The 25,823-nt window shown below is 36.8% G+C and overlaps 1 non-coding gene across 1 annotated transcript; it reads left to right on the top strand.

The window, feature by feature from the left end:
* Positions 1-23,363: 23,363 nt before the first annotated feature.
* Positions 23,364-23,467, top strand: LOC115031891 (U6 spliceosomal RNA). Its single transcript, XR_003837523.1, has one exon. It is a non-coding gene; the product is annotated as a U6 spliceosomal RNA (small nuclear RNA).
* Positions 23,468-25,823: the final 2,356 nt, after the last annotated feature.

The following is a 25,823-nucleotide window of genomic DNA, read 5'->3' as shown; positions in this document are numbered from 1 at the left end:
ATATATATATACATCAAACAACTCTCATTTTCCACAAGTTTCCTACATGTGTCTGTGTGAGTGTATTCTTATACATGTGTGCAGGTGTCCATGGAGGCCAGAAGATGCCGTCATGTCCCCTGGAGCTGGAGATACAGGCAACTGTGAATGGTCTGATATGGGTATTGGGATGCAAAGGCCAGACCTATACTGATAACAAATTTCTGAGAACCATTGATTCACATCTCAAGACCCAAATTCAGCATTTCTATCACATACCTTATTAATCATTGGATGGCTACTTGAGTGTTAGCTTAAATAATACTTAGTGTATACACTTAGCATTGGAAAGGAAATCTACCCATGTAAAAGAGTGACATGTGACCTTGACGATGCACATGGTTTTATACTGTTAAGATTCTTCTTTGCTTTCATCTTAAGGAAAATATCCTTCCATTCTCAACTGAAGCAGTAAGCCCCAATAAAAATCATTTGAAAGCGAAACAGATTATGGTGTCAAATCTGTATCTGCTGAGATTGATAAATAAACTCTAGTTATTAAATGAAGTTACCTCTGTGTTTAAGTAGTACCCCATAGGGTATTTTGAAAGAAAACCAAGGCATATTTAATTTGCCTTCAAAAATTTTAAGGAAAATATAAAACATACACAGGTATACATGGTAAGAGAGAGACAAGAGAAGACATGATACTACAGATGTCATAAAATGCTAGATGTCATGTGAAGTATAAATGACAAAAATAAATGATTTATACTGTTTTGTACCACATCTAACTATTTTCTTGTCAAAAGAAAGACAAATCATATATTTGAAAGAAAATGACCAATAAATATATGAAGTCCTCAACATCACAGTTCATCTGAGGTCTACATAGTAAATACTCATGACTTAACTATTGCATACTTGAAAACTGAAGACTCAATTATCTAATAAAATGAAGTGTAGACAAATATGTGGAACAGGGCAAACTCATACATGCTGCTATGGGGATATGATATAGGGAAATGCTTTGGAATAAAAACCTTAGTAATCTCTCAAAATATTGAAATAATCTAATATATGTTTTTAGAAAGATATAGCCATAAATATTATTAATATCAGAAAGATTTTTTAAAAAATCATCATTTACACATACAGAGTAGTTTTAAAGAGACACCCTAATGATATGGAAACAACCTAAATGTCCTGCAACTGATTAATGGATAATGAAAATATAGTACATTAATATAGTGTTCTCTCTCATCCATGGATCCTTGCCCTGATATTTCAACTTGAGTATATAACCTGAAGTAACAAAAGAAACCAGAATAGTAGAGAGGGATCGTGGGTGGTACAGAGAGAGTAGGAGGTGACCATGTGGGGTGCATGGAGAGAAGCAGCTCTAGGGTGGGCCAATAGTGGAAATTGGGTACTATGAAGAGTACAATGGGAAAGTGGGGGAACTTTAATTGAGGAAGTACAGAAGAGAAGATAAGGTTATGGTTTTTTTTATTGAAAACTAGATTTTTTCTTGCATAATATATCCTGATTATAGATAGTTTCTCCTTCCTCTACTCCTCCATGTTCTTCCTCACCTCCCTCCCCATTAGTACTCAATCTCCTTCTGTCTCTCATCATTAGAAAACAAGCAGGCTATTAATAGACAATCAAAATAAAATATAATACATGGATATGAAACAACAGGTAACATGTCAGAATGGAACTAAACAAACAGAAGGAAAAGAGCCCAAGAGATAGCACAAGAGTCAGAGACCAACTTGTTTCCATACTCAGGAATTCCATAAAACCACTAAAGTGGAAGCCAATATATATATATATATGCAGAAGACATTATGCAGGCCACTATGGATTTTTTAAAGCTATATTAAAGTACATAATTTTATATGCTACTTAAAATTACAAATATATACAAACATGTACATGTATACATATTAAAGTAGAGTAATATTGTGATAGAAGAGGGGATGCAAAAATATTAAAGCCAGAGGAACAGAAAGCCTGCTGCTAGTTTGCATTCCCTAAACAGGATGGGGAAAATGTCAACAAGAAATGTTAACAATATGATTGTCTTATTAAGACTGGATTATTAAAAACGCCAGTTGACATTCAGGCATAGATGTGGGAATTCTGCAATATCTTGTCCTCAGAAGAAGAGTGACCAATGTCTTGAGGTTTGGTCTTTTGTTACATATTGTAATGCTGAATACTGGCCCCCAAGGACTGGATGCCTCAAGGGACAAGAGTATTTGCAGGTCATCCCAAGAGAAGCTATGTAACTTTGTCCCCCAAGTTATCCCTGACTGGTAAATAAAGATGCCTACAGCCTATAGCTGGGCAGGAGATAGGCAGGGTTATGGGAACCAGGGCTTGGCTTCTAAGAAGAGACCTCAAGGAAAGGAGGAAGGAGAAGAAGGTAGAGAGAAAAGAAGGTACCATGGGGTAAAGAATCTTGAAAACATGGCCTTGAGGGCTGGCCAGTTGGAGTTAAGAGCATCCAAGATGGAACATGGCAAGTCACATTCTGAGATTATTGTCAGGGAAGTAAACATAATAGCTTAGAGGGTAGATATCTTTTTTTAGGTATTTTCCTCATTTACATTTCCAATGCTATCCCAAAAGTCCCCCATACCCACCCCCCCACTCCCTTACCCACCCACTCCCCCTTTTTGGCCCTGGCATTCCCCTGTACTGGGGCATATAAAGTTTGCAATTCCAATGGGCCTCTCTTTCCAGTGATGGCTGACTAGGCCATCTTTTGATACATATGCAGCTAGAGACAAGAGCTCAGGGGTACTGGTTAGTTCATAATGTTGTTCCACCTATAGGGTTGCAGTTCCATTTCGTTCCTTTGGTGCTTTCTCTAGCTCCTCCATTGGGGGCCCTGTGATCCATTCAATAGCTAACTGTGAGCATCCACTTCTGTGTTTGCTAGGCCCCAGCATAGTCTCACAAAAGACAGCTATATCTGGGTCCTTTCAGCAAAATCTTGCTAGTGTATGCAATGGTGTCAGCGTTTGGAAGCTGATTATGGGATGGATCCCTGGATATGGCAATCACTAGATGGTCCATCCTTTCGTCACAGCTCCAAATTTTGTCTCTGTAACTCCTTCCATGGGTGTTTTGTTCCCTATTCTAAGAAGGGGCAAAGTGTCCACACTTTGGTCTTCATTCTTCTTGAGTTTCATGCGTTTAGCAAATTGTATCTTATATCTTGGGTATCCTAAGTTTCTGGGCTAATATCCACTTATCAGTGAGTACATATTGTGTGAGATCCTTTGTGATTGGGTTACCTTACTCAGAATGATGCCCTCCAGGTCCATCCATTTGCCTAGGAATTTCATAAATTCATTCTTTTTAATAGCTGAGTTGTACTCCATTGTGTAAATGTACCACATTTTCTGTATCCATTCCTCTGTTGAGGGGCATCTGGGTTCTTTCCAGCTTCTGGCTATTATAAATAAGGCTGCTATGAACATAGTGGAGCATGTGTCCTTCTTACCGGTTGGGACATCTTCTGGATATATGCCCAGGAGAGGTGTTGCTGGATCCTCCGGTAGTACTATGTCCAATTTTCTGAGGAACTGCCAGACTGATTTCCAGAGGGTAGATATCTGCCCAACTTTTGTGCTGATTAAGGCTTACTATAAACAAAGTTTGTATGTCTTCTATCTGAGAACTGGATGATCTATGGCGGGGTAGAAACCCTGATTTGAGATTAAATAATTTCCACAACACTGAGAATAGAAGAATCAGTTTTCTCCAGAGACAAAGCTGTGACATATGTTAACCAGTTCAAAGTGGTCAGCCTGGATATGTGTACATATGACTAACACTAAATGGGTTCAGCACTATTTATGCATGTACATATATACATACATACAGCAATATATATGTACATATGTATTATATATGTATAAATGTACGTGTCAAATTACTATGTATTGTAAATGTATGTGTTTTTCATAAGAATAATAAATAAGATATGAATTTGGGAGGGAGAGGGGTGGCATAAGAGGAGTTAGAGGGAAAGGAGGAACAAAGGCAATGGATATGCACTGGTTGTATATGAGGTACTCATAATTTTTAATAATATAAAAAGAAATAAAAATAATAAAACAAAATATATATCTTGTTGGTTCTATATATAGATGAGCTCTACATACACTGAATCAAAAATTTGATGCACTGAATATATTCAGAGAATATGGGACATATTATTTTAATTTATAACCTAGTAGAACATGGATCTTCTGAATGCCTAGGATAATTTGTATCATATACAGGATGTTACTAAGAAAACGCCTGTCTTGCATCAGTGTATTTATAAAATTATTGCCAATACTCAGTGAGCTAAAGTGCTTGTTGTATAAGTGTGAGGATGCACATTAAAATCCCCAAGGCCCCTATAAAACAAACCTGCAGACCCAAATCCAAGGTTCTTCCAGAGAGATAGGAGACTGAGGCACAAAAATTCCTGAAGCCCAAGAGCTAATTAGCTTAGAGCATGCAGCAGAAAACATAACAAATAGACCTTTTTTCAAAACAATGTAACCCATTAAGATTGGCAGACCACATACATGTCTTGGCCCATGGGCACATGCATTCATTCACAAACGTAAATGTGTATACACAAATGCATGTATTTTTCATGCACAAAATTATATTTCCTGTACTAATTATAAATTTTCTTTACTATTTCAACATACTTTTAAAATTATACTGTAAAGACGGACAACGTAGCATTTTTCTTTTTTTCTTGCCTGTCTCCAAGATTTTGTGCTTGATGATTGAATTTGTTAAAACCACTAAAAAGGGTATCTGAAAATGATCAGTGGTCCTACTCTGTAGCATGAATGATTTAAGTGGCCTGCCTGTCACTAGTGAGGTGTATGTAGTAACTATGCCTCCTCTCTTTCCTTTTATATTAACAAGCATGTTTTTCTCTATTCTGGATTCTCTAAATTATTAACATTCCCCCTTCTTCATGGTATTTCTTTCAACTCACCAAAAGGGAATAAGAGGAGGAATGTTCTCTCAAAGGTCATTTTCCCTACTCATCCACAATCACGGTGGACTGATGTGCTTGCCGAGGTGAGAAACTTTTATTTGCTTTTGATAGGAAAGAACTTCTGAATTTGAAAATGAAGATCTAGGACAAGGCTCAGAAAAAGAGTGAGGAATAAAACAAAGATGCAGTCAAATATAGGCTGGAAATTATCTTTAATAGACTTAAAGATTGCATCCTTTAGTGCTAATTATTTTCTGTAGATTTAGACCTAGACTTATAAATTATATCTTCATAAATGTGGAAAAACTCTATTATACTAACACTGAAAATTATTACAAATCAAATATTCAACTAAAGAGCATTCTTGAATAAATAATGTTGCAAGTTATTTTAAGGAATATATGCATTTATTTTTCAAAGCAATTAAATACCTGATGCACATTTTAACTGTACAATATAATCAAGCTTAAATGTAACAAAAACACACATATATACACCACACACACACACACACATACACACACACACATAGCAAAAAACAAAAAACAAAACAACCAAGCAACCAAACAAACAAAAAGAAAACCAGAATTTAAAGGCACTTGCTGAAGTGCAGGTGGAACCAACTTTTTCTTTTTCTATATTTATTTATTTATTAGATATTTTCTTTATTTACATTTTAAATTCTATCCTGAAAGTTCCCTATACCCTCCCAACTCCATGTTCCCCTACCGACCCACTCCCACTTCTTGGCCCTGTTATTCCCCTGTACTGGGGCATATAAAGTTTGCAAGATCAAGGGGCTTCTCTTCCCAATGATGGTCAACTAGGCCATCTTCTGCTACATATGCAGCTAGAGACACGAGCTCTGGGGATACTGGTTAGTTCATATTGCTGTTCCACCTACTGGGTTGCAGATCCCTTCAGCTCCTTAAGTACATTCTCTAGCTCCTCCTTTGGGGGCCCTGTGTTCCATCCAACAGCTGACTGTGAGCATCCACTTCTGTATTTGCCAGGCACTGGAATAGCCTCACTTAAGACAGCTTATATAAGGGTCCTTTCAGCAAAATCTTGCTGGCATATGCAATAGTGTCTGGGTTTGGTGGCTGATTATGGGATGGATCCCTGGGTGAGGTAGTCTCTGGATGGTCCATCCTTTCGTCTTAGCTCCAAACTTTGTCTCTGTAACTCTTTCCATGGGTGTTTTGTTCCCTGTTCTAAGGAGGAATGAAGTATACACAGTTTGGTCTTCATTCTTCTTGATTTTTTTGCATTTTGAAAAATGTATCTTGGGTATTCTAAGTTTCTGGGTTAATATCCACTTATCAGTGAGTGCATATCAAGTGACTTCTTTTGTGATTGGGTTACCTCACTGTTTGATATCCTCCAGATCTATCCATTTGTCCAAGAATTTCATAAATTCATTGTTTTTAATAGCTGAGTAGTACTCCATTGTGTAAATGTACCACATTTTCTGTATCCATTTCTCTGTTGAGAGGCATCTGGGTTCTTTCCAGCTTCTGGCTATTAGAGATAGAGCTGCTATGAATATAGTGGAGCATGTGTCCTTCTTACCAATTGGAACATCTTCTGGGTATATGCCCAGGAGAGGTATTGCTGAATCTAGAGGTAGTGCTATGTCCAGTTTTCTGAGAAACCGCCAGGCTGACTTCCAGAGTGGTTGTACCAGTTTGCAATCCCACCAGCAATGGAGGAGTGTTCCTCTTTCTCCACATCCTTGCCAGCATCTGCTGTCACCTGAATTTTTGATCCTAGCCATTCTGACTGGTGTGTGGTGGAATCTCAGGGTTGTTTGATTTGCATTTCCCTGATGATTAAGGATATTGAACATTTTTTTCAAGTCCCTCTCAGTCCTTCGGTATTCCTCACTTGAGAATTCTTTGTTTAGCTCTGTACCCCATTTTTAATGGGGTTATTTGACTTTCTGGAGTCCAGCTACTTGAGCTCTTTGTATATTGGATATTAGTCCCCTATCAGATTTAGGATTGGTAAAAATTCTTTCCCAATCTGTTGGTGGCCTTTTTGTTTTATTGACAGTCTTTTGCCTTATAGAAGCTTTGCAATTTCATGAGATCTCATTTGTCAATTCTGGATCTTACAGCACAAGTCATTGCTGTTCTGTTTAGTAATTTTTCCCCAGTGCCCATATCTTTGATGCATTTCTCCACTTTCTCCTCTATATATTTCTTTGTTACTCAAGAGGATATTGAACAAATTAGAAATGATCATGAGCCCTAAAAATTCCACCAGAGAACTCCTAAGCCTGGTAAATAGCTTCGGTGAAGTAGCTGGATATAAAATTAACTCAAGCAAGTCAATGGCCTTTCTGTACACAAAGGATAAACAAGCAGAGAAGGAAATTAGGGAAACAACACCCTTCTCAATAGTCATAAACAATATAAAATACCTTGCCGTGACTCTAACTAAGGAAGTGAAAGATCTGTATGACAAGAACTTCAAGTCCCTGAAGAAAGAAATTAAAGAAGATCTCAGAAGATGGAAAAACCTCCCATGCTCATGGATTGGCAGGATCAACATTGTAAAAATGGCTATCTTGCCAAAAGCAATCTACAGATTCAATGCAATCCCCATCAAAATTCCAACTCAATTCTTCAACGAATTGGAAAGGGCAATCTGCAAATTCATCTGGAACAACAAAAAAACTAGGATAGCAAAAACTGTTCTCAAGGATAAAAGAACCTCTGGAGGAATCACCATGCCTGACCTAAAGCTGTACTACAGAGCAATTGTGATAAAAACTGCATGGTACTGGTATAACGACAGACAAGTGAACCAATGGAACAGAATTGAAGACCCTGAGATCAACCCACATACCTATGGTCACTTGATCTTTGACAAAGGAGCAAAAACCATCCAGTGGAAAAAAGACAGCATTTTCAACAAATGGTGCTGGCACAACTGGAGGTTATCATGTAGAAGAATGCAAATTGATCCATTCCTATCTCCTTGTACCAAGGTCAAATCTAAGTGGATTAAGGAACTCCACATAAAACCAGAGACACTGAAACTTATAGAGGAGAAAGTAGGGAAAAGCCTTGAAGATATGGGTACAGGGGAAAAATTCCTGAATAGAACACCAAAGGCTTGTGCTGTAAGATCGAGAATCGATAAATGGGACCTCATAAAGTTGCAAAGCTTCTGCAAGGCAAAAGACACCGTCAATAAGACAAAAAGACCACCAACAGATTGGGAAAGGATCTTTACCTATCCTAAATCAGATAGGGGACTAATATCCAATATATATATAAGGAACTCAAGAAGGTGGACTCCAGAAAATCAAATAACCCCGTTAAAAAATGGGGCTCAGAACTGAACAAAGAATTCTCACCTGAGGAATACCGAATGGCAGAGAAGCACCTGAAAAAATGTTCAACATCCTTAATCATCAGGGAAATGCAAATCAAAACAACCCTGAGATTCCACCTCACACCAGTCAGAATGGCTAAGATCAAAAATTCAGGGGACAGCAGATGCTGGCGAGGATGTGGAGAAAGAGGAACACTCCTTCATTGTTGGTGGGATTGCAAGCTGGTACAACCACTCTGGAAATCAGTTTGGCGGTTCCTCAGAAAATTGGACATAGTACTACCAGAGGATCCAGCAATACCTCTCCTGGGCATATATCCTGACCGGTAAGAAGGACAAATGCTCCACTATGTTCATAGCAGCCTTATTTATAATAGCCAGAAGCTGGAAAGAACCCAGATGCCCCTCAACAGAGGAATGGATACAGAATATGTGGTACATTTACACAATGGAGTACTACTCAGCTATTAAAAGGAATGAATTTACGAAGTTCCTAGGCAAATGGATGGATCTGGAGGGCATCATTCTGAGTGAGGTAACATATTCACAAAGGAACTCACACAATATGTACTCACTGATAAGTGGATATTAGCCCCAAAACTTAGGATACCCAAGATATAAGATACAATTTGTTAAACGCATGAAACTCAAGAAGAACGAAGACCAAAGTGTGGACACTGTGCTCCTTCTTGGAATTGGGAACAAAACACCCATGGAAAGAGTTACAGAGATAAAGTTTGGAGCTGTGAAGAAAGGATGGACCATCTAAAGACTGCCATATCCAGGGATCCATCCCATAATCAGCTTCCAAACGCTGACACCATTGCATACACTAGCAAGATTTTGCTGAAAGTACCCAGATATAGCTGTCTCTTGTGAGACAATGCCGGGGCCTAGCAAACACAGAAGTGGATGCTCACAGTCAGCTATTGGATGGATCACAGGCCCCCCAGTGGAGGAGCTAGAGAAAGTACCCAAGGAGCTAAAGGGAACTGCAACCCCATAGGTGGATCATTATTAGGAACTAACCAGTACCCCAGAGCTCTTGTCTCTAGCTGCATTTGTACCAAAAGATGGCCTAGTAGGCCATCACTGGAAAGAGAGGCTCATTGGACTTGCCAACTTTATATTCCCCAGTACAGGGGAATGCCAGGGCCAAGGGGTGGGGGTAGGTGGGTGGGGGACTGGGGGGGGAGTGTATTGGGGACTTTTTGGATAGCATTGGAAATGTAATTGAGGAAATTACCTAATAAAAAAAAATAAATAAATTTAAAAAAAAAAAGAAATGATCATGAGGCATTCAGACCTTAAGAAGATGCAGATCAGCCAGATGTGGAAGTGCAGACCTTTATTCCCAATAGTCAGGATGCAGAGAGATGTAGATAGTCCACCCAGTCCTACATAGAAGTTCCAGGACAGCTGGAGCTACATAGTCAGACCCTAGCATAAAAAAAACAAACAACTGAAAACCTGCAAATGATTGTCTAAATTATGCAAAGAAACTGCCCAGGCAGAAAAGACTGCTTGTAAGAATTTGATTCATGTGATTATGGAGAGTATCTAGTCCTGAGATCTGTAGTCAGCAATCTGGGGACCATAGAGATGTAATGGTATTATGTCTGGTCCCAGTCTAGAGTGCTAAGAATGAAAAGAACTGATACAGTGTTACACTTTGAAGGCTGCCAGGAAAAACCAATGTTTCATTCATGTTCAAAGCAGGAAATCCTATATTCCCAAATATTTTTTCAGTCTAGAGCAAGACAAACTTACTGCTCATAGCAATGGAATAACTTTTGTTTGAAAGAGACTATTGACTTTATAAATTAAATTTTCATCTGATCAATTTTGGTGTTTCTTGTTTCAACATTAATTAGCAAATTACATTTAAATTGGCACATGTTCACTTAGTATTGTATGTAAAATATTTATATTTTCATTATACCTTGACCTTCTTTGCTAAATTCATTATTCGTATAATTACTTCCTCAAAAATATATGATAGCCAGTGGATTATAAGCTTAGTGAAAGTAAGGACTATATTTGCCATATTTATTACTCTGTCCCTAGGGCTTAGTGTTAGGAATTTATTAGGGACTCAGAAAATAACCTCACAGTTTTCTAAAATAGTAAATTCAAATGATCAGAGATATTGTTGAGCAATCAAATGAGTCTTTGGGGAGAGTCTTCTGGTAGTCAAGGAAACTGAATGGTCTCATTGAATTAGAACATGAGAAATGTTTCTATGTAAAATTTATAATCAAAAGTCAATACTTAAAGACTCTCTCTCAACATTACCAGAGAGAAACCATGGTCCATTCAAGAGGACCTAACAGCTATGGATAACAAAACTATGAACATAGATAAGAATAGAAACACTTTCCATAATGAAGCAGAATTATATTGTAACCGCTGTACCTAAGCTGTTTCATTTCTTATTCTTTTCCCCTTTTAAATAGAAATTCATTACTATTTCAGAGAGCTGTGAGGTTATTTACCCTTCAAGTGTTTTGTAAGGAATTAAGGAATAGTGAATTTTTATATACACGTCTTTCAGATAAACTTGAATCCATTGAAAATTGTCATGTTTTGAATATTATCATGCTGGTGAATTTAAAAGAATAGTGAAATATCTAGGGTATGTATTTATTGATTGACTCATGATTAATGGATGTTCATATCTCAACCCTGATATATAAGTTCCCTGGGAATGTGTTATTAAAAATTCCAACTTACTGGATAACATTTTTGATACCTAGTGAGTGTATGGTTTCTATGTTTACACATACATGAAGATAAAAGGAAACTAATCAAAACAAAGCAGAACAATAACAAATCTCTGTCATGATGTAGTCCATCTCTTCCATGGAGGAAACAGATTTAAAAAAAAAGAGAAAGACAATTGCAAATAGTCTTGGTGACTATTAAAGGAAATATATTAACATTAGGTTTTAGTTGTGAAATACAGTCAGTTCCTAGAGGGGTCTGCTTCAGTTGAGTGCTGTTATTACTTCTAGAAGAAGAAGGCAAGTAATCTACAGAAATAAGTGAGGGTGAGATGCATTACAATTGGTTAAAATGTGACATTTGTGGCATTTGCCTTGCCCAAATATGTTTTGTCAAGCTCACCTGCTGCTATTCTTTGAGACTCAGTTGCTTTGTGACAAAGTCAGTTTCAGTTTTCAGTTTAAGAACTGAACTAGCCTAAGGCTGTAGCTCCATGATAGAGTCCTTAGGAACTCTTTAGCACACCCCCAGGGAATAATTTTAGAAAATATTAAACAAACCATTAATTACTAAATGAGATTGTAGTTCCATGTGTATTGTTTTGTAAGTGAAAGGTCCAGAAGGAAGCCACCCATTCCAGGAAACTGAGACCTTCTGCAATTCTGGATGACAGGTGAGTACTTCAATGATTAGGAAGCTTAGAATATTCCAGATCCAAAGCCTGATTACAATGTACCTTAGGCTTTCTTTATACACCTACAGTGTCAACCCTTGCCCAATTCATTACCAGACCTAACATCCTGTGACAAAAAAAGATAAATCTTTTAATGGAACATAGTAATTTAACAAAAACCATTGTTTTCACAAACCAAAATTCTAAGTGTATTCAGATAGCCTCTGAAACCTGTAGCTGAGAATCTTCTGATGTGTTCTAACTTCATAGTTATCTTTTCAAGTATTTGAAAAGTGTTGAGATCTATAACTTTCTTTATTCTTTTACTATAGAAACTTCATGAAACTGATTCAACATTGGAACAGGGAATTTGTGGCACACAAGTCTCTATTCTATACCAATAGTCACTCATATTTGACTCCAAAATAAATGATTTATCTCCTTTGAGGTGAAAATTGTATTCTGAATAGACAACTTCAAACTAGCAATGGTGAGGGTTTGTTTTTTAAATCTATTTTTTTAAAATAACATTTTGTGATCTTACACAAAAGCACTGTATCTACATCATTCTTGACAATCCATTACCCTTCAACACCTTCAGTGTTCCGTTCCCTCCAAAATTTACAATCTCTTTTTTAATTATTATTTTCAAACACATTCCATACACACACATACACACACATCATACATTGATGTACACTAAGCCTTAGGTATTGGGATTGCATTGCAGATGTATAAGCTGGGGTTGGAGACCACATGATCAATTATTTCCTGCATTTTTATGTGTGTGTGTACATACATACATATATATACACATACATACATACATACATATGTTTAGCTTTGCTTTTTTGTATTTATTTTCAAGGCTAACCACTTAAGACTGGGCCACCTATGTAGGAACACATCCCAGAGGAAACCAATTCTTTTCAGCAACCATTGACCATTTGTAAATCTCTCTCTCTCTCTCTGGTACAGTTTCATGGAATTTCTCCCATCCACAATAGCATGACAACCGTTGTTGTTATTATGCCAGTCTTATTCAGGAAAGCATATTGTTGACATTTCATGGATGCATCTTCCCTGTTATGTCTAGAGGACACAATATAGGCAGCAAATATTCAGGTCCTCTGCCTCTAATCATCTCCCCATTCTCATACGTTGATGTACACTAAGCCTTAGGTATTGGGATTGCATTGCAGATGTATAAGCTGGGGTTGGAGACCACATGATCAATTATTTCCTGCATTTTAGAGTTGTGGGTATCTATGATAGTCTTCATTTATTGCAAAAACAAGCTTTGTTGATGAAAGGAAAGCTACAATTTCCTGTGGATATCAGGATGTGCATATAGAATACACTTAGAAATGGCATTTGTTTAGGGAAATAGTAGCAGGAGATTCTCCTTTAATATCTATGACTTTCACACCCATGGTTAGTTGTCTAGGTATGTAGTACCAGGCATGTATTCCTTCCTATTGAGTGGAACATAAGTCTAACTGGACAACTCTTGGCTACTCCCAAAATAATAGTGCCACTATTGTACCATTTGGGAGCTCTTGCTGGGCTGTTCATTGTTGTGATTTATAAACTTCACAGTTACATAGGACTACTGAGTGCTCCTCTCCTCTGGCTGCTATGTAGCATTTTCCAATACCATGAATGTCAGTCCTTAGGCAAGATGTTTCTAAGTTAATTACAGCTCAGTTCTTCTAGAACTGTGTCTGAACTGTGTGATATCTTCAGTAACAGGGCCAGTATTGGGAGTAGCACATACTATTTTGAGTGATACATATCCCCTCAACCACCATCTCAAGGGGAGGTTTCTCATACCTGCCATGGACATTTTTGTTACTCAGTACATGGCTCTTGATAGAGAGCACCTTCACCCAATGTGAAATAACTCCATTTAAAAATACATGTATTACTTACACACACACACACACACACACACACACATATATATATATGTATATATATATATATATATGAGACACATATTTGCCTATGATATGTGTGTGTATCACTTAAGTAAGCTAATAAAAGAACATTTTTTCCCATTGCTTTTTCAAATATACTTGGTGTATTTATCTCTTTTCCTCCCCTTTCCTCTTTATGACCCTTCTTTCCTACTGCAATTAAAGTCCTCTCTCATTTTCTCCATTATCCCCTTTTGGGAGACTGTGTTTTAGTATCCTGTTCCTTATTGTTCTTTCTTCTTCCCCACCATAGCCTCCCTCTAACTTCCTGGCTTCTTTGGCAACTTCAGGTTATATATTCTTATCTAAACATAAAAGAGAGCATGCAGCCTTTGGTTTTCTTGGACTTACTTTATTTTGATTCAATGCAAGGTATTAAAAAACCCAATGCAAGGTATCATAGACCTTTGAATTCACATAAAAGTTAAAATATATAAAGAAGATTTTTTTTGTGTTTTGTTTTTGTCTTTTCACTGAGAATTCCTGCTTTAGCCCCAGGCAGGATACCTATTGGAAGTCTGGTGTACTTTGCATACATGGAGTAGCTTACCAGGAACTTTTCAGTGCTCATTTTAGCATAACCCCTGAGTACTTCCTGTCTTTTCCTTGCCAATGCAAAACATTTTTGATGAGTTAATTATCGTTTCCAAGTCATGAATATCTTGGTCCAATAAATGATATTGGGTAAATTGAATCACTGTGATTATCATCTACATTTGTCTAATTAGTAATTAATACGTTCAAAATTCAAATAAGATGAAAATGGTCAAAGAGAGTAGAGATACTCTCATCTACTCTAATGATATTTTGTATTACCTTATGACTACATAATCTGCAAACTCAATAACAGGGCAGCTTGCTAAAGCAGTTTTTTTATTTAAAACACATGAGGAACTGTTAGGGGCTCACTCCCTGAATACCATGGACACACTACTTGCTAAGAGAAAAGAAAAAAACCCAACAATAAAACAACAACAAACAAAACAAAACAAATAAACAAAAAAACAACAACTCAAGTAGAAGATGAGAGTGAGGCAAGATAAGAAAGTTTTTAGTTGTAGAGGTCAGAGGATCTTGGAGATAACTCTAAAGCAATGAGGGTACCTTCTCCTCTTCCTCCTCCTCCTCCTCTTCTTCCTCCTCCTCCTCCTTCTCCTCTTCCTCACCCTTCTCTGTCTACTCCTCTTCTCCTTCCTCTTCTTATCACTCCCTTTCTTTCCCCTTCCCATTCCTGTTCTTGTTCTCCTTCTTTTGCCTTCTTTCTCCTGCTGCCTTCTTTTTTATAGAAGACTCTTGCATAGCATATCAGAAGTCAAAGTCATTATATATGGAGATCCCACATTCTTGACATGCTTAGTCTGAAATCATTCTCTTATGCATCACATGTCCAATAAGATTGAGCAGCACTCCTCCTGGGCAGGGAATTAGCATTATAATGGGACAATAAGCAAAAATACTCTCTCTAGGTAACCTAGAAGAATGTCCAGATAGTTTTGAGGGTTAAGCTCCTCTTCTCTCTCTGAGGCCAAACCTGGCAGTCCTCTGCTCTATATGTGTCAGAGGGTCTCAGACCAGTTTGTGTATGGTGCCTGGTAGGTGGCTCAATGTCTAAAAGATTTCAGGGTTCTGGGTCAGTTGAGACTGCTGTTCTTGCTATGTGGTGGCCCTCCACCTCAGCTTCTTCCAACATTTTTCTACTTCAGCCACAGGGCTCCATGACTTCAGTTGGGTGTAAGTATCTGTGTCTGTTTCAGTCAGCTACTTTGTTGGGTCTCTTGGAGAACAGCTGTGCTAGGCTCCTATCTGTAAGCACAGCACAGCATCAGTAATAGTGTCTGGACTTAGAGCCTCCCCTTGAGATGGATCTCAAGTTGGGCCAGTCACTGGACCTCCTTTCCCTCAGTCTCTTCTTCATTTTTTTCCTTGTAGTTCCATTGTCAGTTTATGATGGAACATTTATCCTAGAGCTTAAACTGAAGACCAGTTCATGATGACAGTAGATTGAGCAAATGAGACATGTAGAGCTTAGAGAGATGGTACACCTGAATGGAAATCCCATCCTTAGTAAGTCTCAAAAGTTGTAATCTCATCTGTAGTAGAGGTGGCATTGCTCACTGGTAAGAGGAGTTACAACTCCAAAAGAGAAATGTGAAATGAAAACACAAGGTGGTGTTCAACAAAGGATTTTGAGAAGCTTCTTGTGTTTGTAGAGTTCTATGTGACAGTAGTTTTACTTTTACTCCAGGTAAATGATGAATTATGTGACATAACTATCCCTTGAAAAAAAAGACAGTAAATAAAAAGTCTTTCTGTTCACTTTGAGGAAAAAAAAGAAAAACAACAACCAATTATATTCATAACTACTGAAACTGTTTCAAATTGCTTCACAGTTGTACAATTTTTCCCAAAGCCTGAAGGGGAGACACCAGGAGCACCCTTGAGTCTTTTTACTGAGCTTATATCAGAGCACAGACCAGAACTCAGGCAGCTCAAACATAGATAAAATGTTTCAAGGCCCTTCTTAAGGTCTGTCCTTTTTAGAACTCTCTTCACAGTCTGTTATATTGAACAGGATAAGAGCAGAAAACTCTTCAGCATAAAGAGTAAACCCTGAGATTTCAGAAACATTCAAGATTATCGTTAGGGCATTGCCTAAGCCTCCAAAAGAAACACATAAACTGGAGCACAAGAATATTCTGTATTTGAAGCTTTGGTGAAAAGACAGGCTGATGAAGACATATGATGGCACATTTTCAGCTCAAATCCAGGAGGTGTTTTGACATTTCCCTTTTTGCTATAATATAATGCGCTTTCCGAATCAGAGTGGAATCCTCTCAGCATGAAGTCATTTATCACAAGACTAAATGTGTGAGCTGGCTTGATTCACTCTGCTCCTCAGCCTGGAACTTTTGGTGGATGCTGAAATGAATAATTATAATAGAGATTTGTGTCAAAAATTCTGATCACAATCCCTCTATCCAATTCCATTTTCAGGTTACTGACACATATTCCATGAATTTCTACTATCAACCAAAAAAAACTTATGGGGTTTAGACAGTGGCTTTTTGTTGTATTTTTTTAGTGAAATTTAAGATCAACTGAAATAAAAATAATACATTGGTTAATATTAATAGTGTTCAGTTTGAGTCGCTATATGTGAGATATCCCACAAAATGTTTTATATAACTCTCACTAGTACCCTGCCAATAGTTACATTTACTCTTAGTTTTAACGGTGAAAAAACTAAATAACTACAGTCAGAATCCAAATCATGGCCTATGAAGGTTATATGTTAAAAGGAAAAATAAACTCTACAAGTTTTCTGTACATTGAAAAACTTAGGAAAATAAGAAATGAAAAACAAAACAGAAACATTTCATATAGAAAGAAGAGATTTTCACTCTCATAAAAGCTGAATAAATATGTTCCCCTATTTCTTTGCTAGAAACAGCGGGAAATCCTGTGTTGCACTTATAGCAAGACTCAATTTTAAAACTAAGGAGATATACAGATTAAAAACTCCATGTATCAAGGGGTACCTTGGAATTATGTTCCTTAGCTTGTCTTTTAGCATTGTAAATCCTAGGCTTGGAGTTGAAAATGGCAATTCAAAGATCCTAAGTATACAGATAAAAGAAAGAAAATGACAAGGATCTCTCTACAACCACAGTACTCCAATGACATAGATTAATAAAACAGAAATCATTTAAGCATTAACTGTTCTATTTAGTTAAATAAATGACAAATGTCTGTATAGCCCCATCTCTATCCTGGCTAATGTAGACTGTGATGGTTTGTTTGTCTACTTGACAGTCTAGAACCATTTGGGAAAGAAGTTTTAATAAGGGATTCTCTAGCTTAGATGGGCCTTTGGGAGTATCTATGGGGGTTTGTCTGGACTTAGTTATAGTGGGAAAAATCCCTCCACTCTGGGTGCCATAATTCTCTAGGTAGGGGTTTCAGAAATATGTAGTGGAGAAAATAAGGTAGACATAGAATACATGTATTAATTCAGCATTAATTTGTTGCTTTCTGCTCTTGACTGTGAATGCCATATGGACAGTTCACTATAGCTTCTGGTGCTGATTCTCCTGCCATCATGAACTGTGGGGAACAGGTGTGGCAGCAGTCCCAAGAAGGCACCAGGGACTGCAGCTAAGTCGTATGACTTGCACCTGACTTTTTGGTATATATTTACATGATTGCTTTTGCTTGAAAACACTAAATAGCAATTATCTAACAGTTCTTTCAAGGGCTTACCCTGGAGATGGTCTATAGAGAAGGGTTTATCAAGCTAGAGTCAAGAAAGTAGAAACATAGGACCATTTCTAGAAGTCATCAGTAATTACCCCCTCTCTCCCAAACTGTGATTACTAAAGGTTGTGCTTAGCATGCTGAGTTGGCAGTTAGGATTCCTGAAGATGCACACATAGATGTCTGTCTAGAACTCAGTGCATGAATGGTAAACATAGGACATGCTCAACTAGAAGCAGGCCAGGGAGGAGGGTCAAGGGTTGAGAACCTCCCTGTCCTGAATGAGATTTTCCAGTTACAAACCTGCCCTATTCTATGACTTTGTCAGTTCCCAGCACCACATGAAGCATACATGGTGGTACATGATATGTAATCTCAGCATCTGGGAGATAAAAAGAAGAGATCATAAGTTCAAAGTCATTTCTTGGCTACATTTTGAGTTTGAGAACAGCTACCTTTACAAGAAGAACTAAAAATATGCTACACTGTAATAATCTTAAATTTAAAGTGGAGGAAAAAGACACTTTACTGCAGAGGGCTCCCAAGAGGAAAGATGTTCTCCCATTGGTCACCATTGAAGATTTGTCACCAACCTTATCTGGAGGACATATCACCAGGGGTAGACCTTGAGGTTTCAGGGCTTCATGCCATTCCTAGTATGTGCATGTGTTCCCTCCTCCTCTGTTTCATGCTCGTAGTTCGAGATGTGAACTTTCAGCTTTCAGCTTCCTGTTCTAGCTGTTATGCCTTCACGCTTGCCATATGTTGTCTGCCACCAAGCTGTCCCCACCATTACGGATTCTAGCCCCCTGGAACCAAAAGCCAAAATCAGCTTTTTTCTTCTGTAAGATGTCTTGGTCATGGTGTTTTATCACAGAAACAGAAAAGCAATTAATATAGTACCTGTCTTAGTTAGTTTCTATTGCTTCAGCAAAACACCATTGCCAAAGGCAAGTCAATGGAGGAGAGGCTTTATTCAGCTTACACTTCCATATTGTTGCTCATCAGTGTGGGGAGCGGGTGTGGCGGCAGTTCCAAAGGCGCCAGGGACTGCAGCTAAGTTGTATGACTTGCACCTGATTTCCTCATATAAACCACAAACATCTTGAGAGCTGTGCAGGTGTACCAGGTTACTGGCAAAGCCATTTTGGTGGAGATATGTCCCTGCTGCCCTGATTAGCTGAAGCTTCGTGCCTGATGAGGTGGCGTGGCCTGCTGTGCGTGGATGAGAACTGATAGTATATAAGAGTGAGAGGCCCAGGGCTCGTTGTCTTTCGCCTACACAGTCAATGCGCAGCCCAATAAACGTGTGCAGAAGGATCCTATTGTGGTGTCTTTCTTGCTGGCGAGTCAGGCGTCCCACAATGAACTGTAACATGAGACTGTAAAACAAATAAGAACTACTTCACCCCACTGATGGAATCAAGCATGGCAACATAAGACAATATAAAAGATGGTAATATCAAAAGCTCAATTTCCATTCCTATTAGAGTTGAGAGTTTCCATTTCTGTGAAAACTACTGAAGGACCTTACATTTTATATTTGATTTTTTTCTTATCATATTCAGATGGTGCTGCAGGAGAACTAAGGATTACACTGGAAATTCTACATATCTCAGAAGCAACAGCAACATTCCCTGAACCTTGATATGAATAGAGAAATGTGAAGATGTACCACTCTCCTCTCTCAAGAAAGATATCAATGCCTAACAACAAGTGGTGGCCCACAGCTCTAACTCTCATTCAGCAGCAATAAGGAGATAGCATCCTTGGACAAAAGTAAAAGTCAAATGGGGATCCAGGATGTTTACATGCACCTGGCAAGAACAAAGTACCATAACTTCCTTTCCATATCAGGGTGGAGCCAATGGAAGACACCTAAAACAGAAATTTAACATCTAGAGCCTCATGTCATAATACAGAGTCAATCTACTTGCATTTCAAAAGCCATGCAATACCTTAAACTAAATTGAAGAAAGCATCCACTAACAGATTCAAACATGGAAATAATAAAGGTAATAGGATTGTATATATATAAAAAAAACTTGAAAGAACTCCATAATGAGAGTGATCACACTTGCAACTAATAACAAGTAGACACTCATTGACAGACATGCACATTTTAAATAAAGTATGTATAAATGAAACCCAAATGGAAAGTTGCTACACCACAAATAAAATATTCAGTGGAAAAACCTTTACATGGAAGAAACAAATGGTTAAGAAATTAGTGAACTTGAATGAAAAGAAAAGACTCCACATGAATAGGAAAAACCACCTTAAGCAAACAGCTTCATACATACTAATATATCTCTCAATATAGACATAAGGCTAGAATTTAATGAATTAAAGAACATCCTGAGATACTTTCGAGATCCTGTCTTTAAGTCAATAAATAATAAACTAAAATACATAATAAGTATAACATATTTAATGTATAATAATTATAAAGCAGTTTAGTTTTCCTGTCATCAGAAATTCAGAAGAAGGAAAGAAGTTAACTGAAACAATAGTTGAAAAAATGATGACAGTGAACATCACTGATTTCGTAAAATTATAAACTAACAGTAAACAAACTCAAAGAGGGACCTAGCAATTACAATCCTGAAAATATCAACTCTATGACACATTATCACCAACATTCTGAAAGGTATAGATAGGGGAACATTTCTTGGATATAAGAAGAAAATAGCATTTTATAGGATAAAAATAACATATATAAAAGGTAATATGAATTATAATACAGCAACATATTATTCCATATAAAACTATTATTATGGAATTCCACAGGAAAAATAGCCACAAAGGTAGACATTCTCAGATGAGGGAAACTAAGAGAATATATCATCAGCAGACCCAGCCCAAATTTTTAAGAAATATACATATATGATACAGTATTTCAAAAAGAAATTTGAAAAATCAGAGAAAAGAAAAAGCATTGAGAAAGGAAAAATTATCCATAAAAATAAAAATGATATTTTCATCATCTGAACTTCTTTCTTTCTTTCTTTCTTTCTTTCTTTCTTCTTCTTCTTCTTCTTCTTCTTCTTCTTCTTCTTCTTCTTCTTCTTCTTCTTTTTAGTTTTTCTCCTTCTCCTCCTTCTTCTTCTCCTTCTCCTCCTTCTTCTCCTTCTCCTTCTCCTTCTCCTTCTCCTTCTCCTTCTCCTTCTCCTTCTTCTTTCTCCTTCTCCTTCTCCTCCTCCTCCTCCTCCTTCTCCTTTTTAGTTTTTCGAGATAGGGTTTCTCTGTGAATCCCTGGCTGTCCTGGAACTCACACTTTAGACCAGGCTAGCCTCAAACTCAGAAATCCACCTGCCTCTTGTCCTCTGAATTTCTTATGTTGATATTTAAAAGAAATTACCATACTATCTGATGTGCTTCCCAATACTTACATGGAGAATATCTTTAAATATATAATGAAAAATAAGTAGTTTTATACTCAGCAGGCAAAATGATGACTTAAATAGATTAACATGATTTGGGAGTTTGAAATATAATATCTACAGCAACCTAGATGTTGTACAAAGGGGAAGACTTGAAATCACAGACTTCAAAAGTCATTGAAGCAATTAACAGGTTGGCAAAGAACATAAAAACATCATCATCAACAACAAAACAACCAACCAAACAAACAAACAAAAAACCCTAAATGACTAGGGATGCTTCCAATGAAGCACAAAGTTTAGCTTAAGCTCTTAGCTACAAGTGACCACATAGAAAGCAAAGAGTTAAGGTAATCCAGTTAGAAAAGAGATTAGCAAATGGATGGAATTCTAAAACAAGACACAGTACAACCTTATGTGATTTCATAAGATATTGAATCAAAAGTGGTACAAGGTCAAAAAGTTAACATGAATCAAGTGAAGGGAGATATGTCCATTCCAATGTGTGATAAAAAGATTGTCTTTACAGAACAGAAAAACACTAGACTGAGTAGTGATATATATCATTGTTGATAAACTGATCAGTTATTGTAACAGACGTAGTTATCTCTGATTTCAATGAACCAAAGAACACAGTAGTAAAATTTGTGAAGTTAAAACTGATCAAGTTGAGAAGAGAAATGGAAAAAACATACAGTTCTACTTGGGCACCTTAACATTTTTCTGTAATTAGTTGATGAGTAGAAAAAAAATCAGCAAGCATAATATTTAATACTACGATAGTGTCTGGTTTATAGACATGGACCTCTTTATTTAACAAGACTGAATATGTATTATCTTCCACTTTCTACAGCAGAGATACCAATACTGACAGTATGATTAAAAAAAAAAAACAAGCTTGGTAACAGAAAATTCTTCAAGAAATTAAGAATACTTAACAATCAAATAGAATAGAATTAATAACATCAAATACAATAAACTTGGAAATCACTTACAGAAATGTAAAGGAGAAATCTTCAAACATTTGGAAAAGAAACAACAGTCTTTGAATAGTTCATGGTTCAAAGAGGAAGTTTCAGGGCAACATAACACCATCAAACTGAGTGAAAATGAAATACAATAATTCAATATTTATAGGATACAGCTAAAACATTGCTGTCGGGAAAATTTATCATAATAAATATATGCAAACAAAAGAAGAGGTTTAAATGAATAATCAAAGCTCTGTCAAGAGGAATGTAGGAAAAACAACAAAATAACACAAATTTTGCAACATTGGTTCCAGAAAATGTCTTCTCCATTCATCCCACTAAGCTAATATTACTCTGATTTTTTTTCGTTTGTATAAACACAAAATACAAAACTGATTAGGGAGAGGAAGAAAAACATTAACCTGAGAACAATAGCAGAATGTGTATAAATGTAGGAGTTTCTCTTAGGTTTCTCAAAAAAAAAAAAATTCAGATAGAGGGAGTGGGAGAGAGAATGAGAGGGAGAGAGAAGAGGAGAGGGAGAGACAGAGACAGAGAAAGTTTGCAATAGATATTAATTCAAATGATTTCAAGCATCATTTTATGATTTGCCATCTTCCAGCTAGTTGGATAGGAAAGTCAGTAGTCTAGTTCAACCTGAGTTTGCAGATCAGATACCACAATATCACTGAGAACAGAAGAAAAGCAATGTTCTATCACCAAAAGATAATGAATTTTTTCTATTGCTCTTTTTTTTCCTGTTGAAACCTACAACAGATTAGATGATGTTCACAAGCAGTGGAGATGACTATTTTTCTTAGTTTAGTAAGTCTATAGCTAAAGTCATCTGAAAATATTCTCACAGATGCACATAAAATGCTTGTCTCACTGAACACCCCTTAGCCCAAACAAATATACCATCACAGCTATAAATCAACTTATGAGTGTGTGTGTGTATGTGTGTGTGTGTAAAAATATTTCCAAAAATCATTAACCTAATTTTAAATAGACTAAAAGAATTGCACAGAACATTTTGGCAGATCATGTACTAAAATTGGTACAATGTAGAGAAAATTAGTATGGTCTTAAACAGGGATGACACACAAATTCATGATGTTTCCATACTTTTTTACAGATAAATGAATAGAACTGCAAAAAATCTTATTAAATGAGGTAACCCATACCCAGAAAGACAAAGGCCACATGTTCACCCATCAGAGGCTCCTAGCATCTTCAAACAGAAGCACATATCTAGGAGTAAATGTAGAAAATAGGACAGTAAAAACAGACAGTTGCCAAGAAAGAGGCAAGGGAGAGCAACCGAAAAGAGAATAACAGGATACAAGTGCTCTGATTGTTTCACGTTAAAATGGAAAAAAAGGAGCTCTAATTAAGGAGGGGAGATGGATTAAATAGAGAAGTGAACATGGCAAAATAACACTAAGGATGTCTGAAAAACATGATGTTATTATAATTATGTAATAATTATATTATTATTAACTATCAAAAGTAAAAACATAACAACACACGCACATCATCATCATCATCATCTTGACTATGTGCCTTCTAAATGCCAAAGACTACCTAACAGAAGTACCAGACAGGAGAAATCCTCTGTTGGGTTGTTGGGTATGGTGGTCCAATAGACCCCCAACACATTACAGTCTGTTCCTGTTACCCTTGGTTTCCCTGATCCTACCCCCAGAGGTAGACGGTGAAGACACCATGCACTTCAAGTCTAGAAACTAGATGCTCCTCAGCTAGAACTGACCTGAATGGCTTCTTCTGAAGAATAGGTTCATGGTACCGGAAGGTGTCATGTAAGCTTCCAAAGTCAGTGAACAACCTACTCATCTATGCCACCTATGAGCCACAAATACAACTATCATGCCACAATAACCCTAAAGTGTCAATAACGGCAAACATACTTTGGCAGTAATGAACATCTCTCTAATCAGACTTAAGACCCACTCAATGAAAAAAGTTATGTCTGTTATTAGAAAACAAACAAACTACACATGACTAGTGAAGTCATGGGTCTTTGTGGAGACCCAAAAGCTACCATTTTACTATACTAATATAACCCCTAATACAATCTGAATAGTTGTGCTTACACCAGCAGACAAGTAGAGTCCTCATCCTTCAGTAGGAAAACTTCTCTTTGCAACATATGGAAACAAAAACAGAAAAACCACAAACTATTCAAAATGTAGAGTGCTCGCAAAAATTCTGGAAAGCAGCAAAATTATTAAATACAAACACAAACCAAAGGAGAACACATCAGCTACACTGTGATTTATTTGATAATTTTAACATTTTTAGTCACATAATAACTAAAACGAGGATCCTTCTATAATAATTAAAAATCAATGAAATAAATTCCTTTACACATAGATACTAGAAATGTACATACGAGCTGGGCAGTGGTGGCACACGCCTTTAATCCCAGCATTTGGGAGGCAGAGACAGGCAGATTTCTGAATTCGAGGCCAGCCTGGTCTACAAACTGAGTTCCAGGACAGCCAGGCTATACAGAGAAACCCTGTCTCGAAAAACCGAAAAAACAAAAACAAAAACAAAAACAAAAAACAAAAAAAGAGAAATGTACATGTGATCATGACATATATTGGAATGTATAATATTATCCATATGTATTATGAGTTAATAAATACAAAAGTATTGGTAATGATAAAACCATGTTCTGTATTAATATTTAAAACTTTGTTATCTGTCACTATTGTTTCAAAGAGAAAAATATGAAGAACATCAATGTACATATGAAAATGCTTTTAAGAGATAGTATGCATGGTTCACAACTAAGATGCCTAGGCTAACTATTCTAATATACCTAATTAATACACAATTAGTGGTTTTTCAAATAAAATTTATTTGTCCAGAAGACGGTGATTATTGGATGAAATTCATATTATTGTATTCACATTCATATCTCCATTATAAGAGGTTATCCAAATACACTTGTAATTTTTAAAATTTTTTATTGAAATTTTTCTCCTAAAATTGATACTGAATGTTTTTCCCTTCTTCAAATTCTTCCAAGATTTAGCCCAAATTCATGTTCTTTGTCTCTATTCTTTTTCAAAACAAACAAAAATTCAGAAACAAATAAATTCAAAAAGCACAATAACATAAAAATTAAAACAGAACAAACAAAAGACCAGTAAGATAAAAAAAAATGCCAAAATAAAGCAAAATTAAATAAAAAGTCTACAAATATACAAATTGTTAACTCCTGTTGGGCACAGAACCTGAAGTGTGGTTCACATTGCCATTGAATCTACATTGAGAAAAATAATTTTCCGTTGCCAGTATCAACTGTAGACAGTTCTTAATGTTAAAATGTCTTGTCCACTTCCCCCTTTGAGTGTGGGACCAGATTGGCTTAAAGCTATGTATGTCTTGTATATGCTGCTATATCCTCTGTGAGTAACTGTGTATATCAGTTCTGTTTTATGAGGAAGACACTGC

The sequence above is a fragment of the Mus caroli genome, unplaced genomic scaffold (assembly GCF_978045245.1).
Source record: "Mus caroli unplaced genomic scaffold, Mus_caroli_1 scaffold_10, whole genome shotgun sequence".
NCBI lineage: Eukaryota > Metazoa > Chordata > Mammalia > Rodentia > Muridae > Mus > Mus caroli.
The sequence above is the reverse complement of the archived record's forward strand: the minus strand, read 5'-3'. Positions and strand labels throughout refer to the sequence as shown.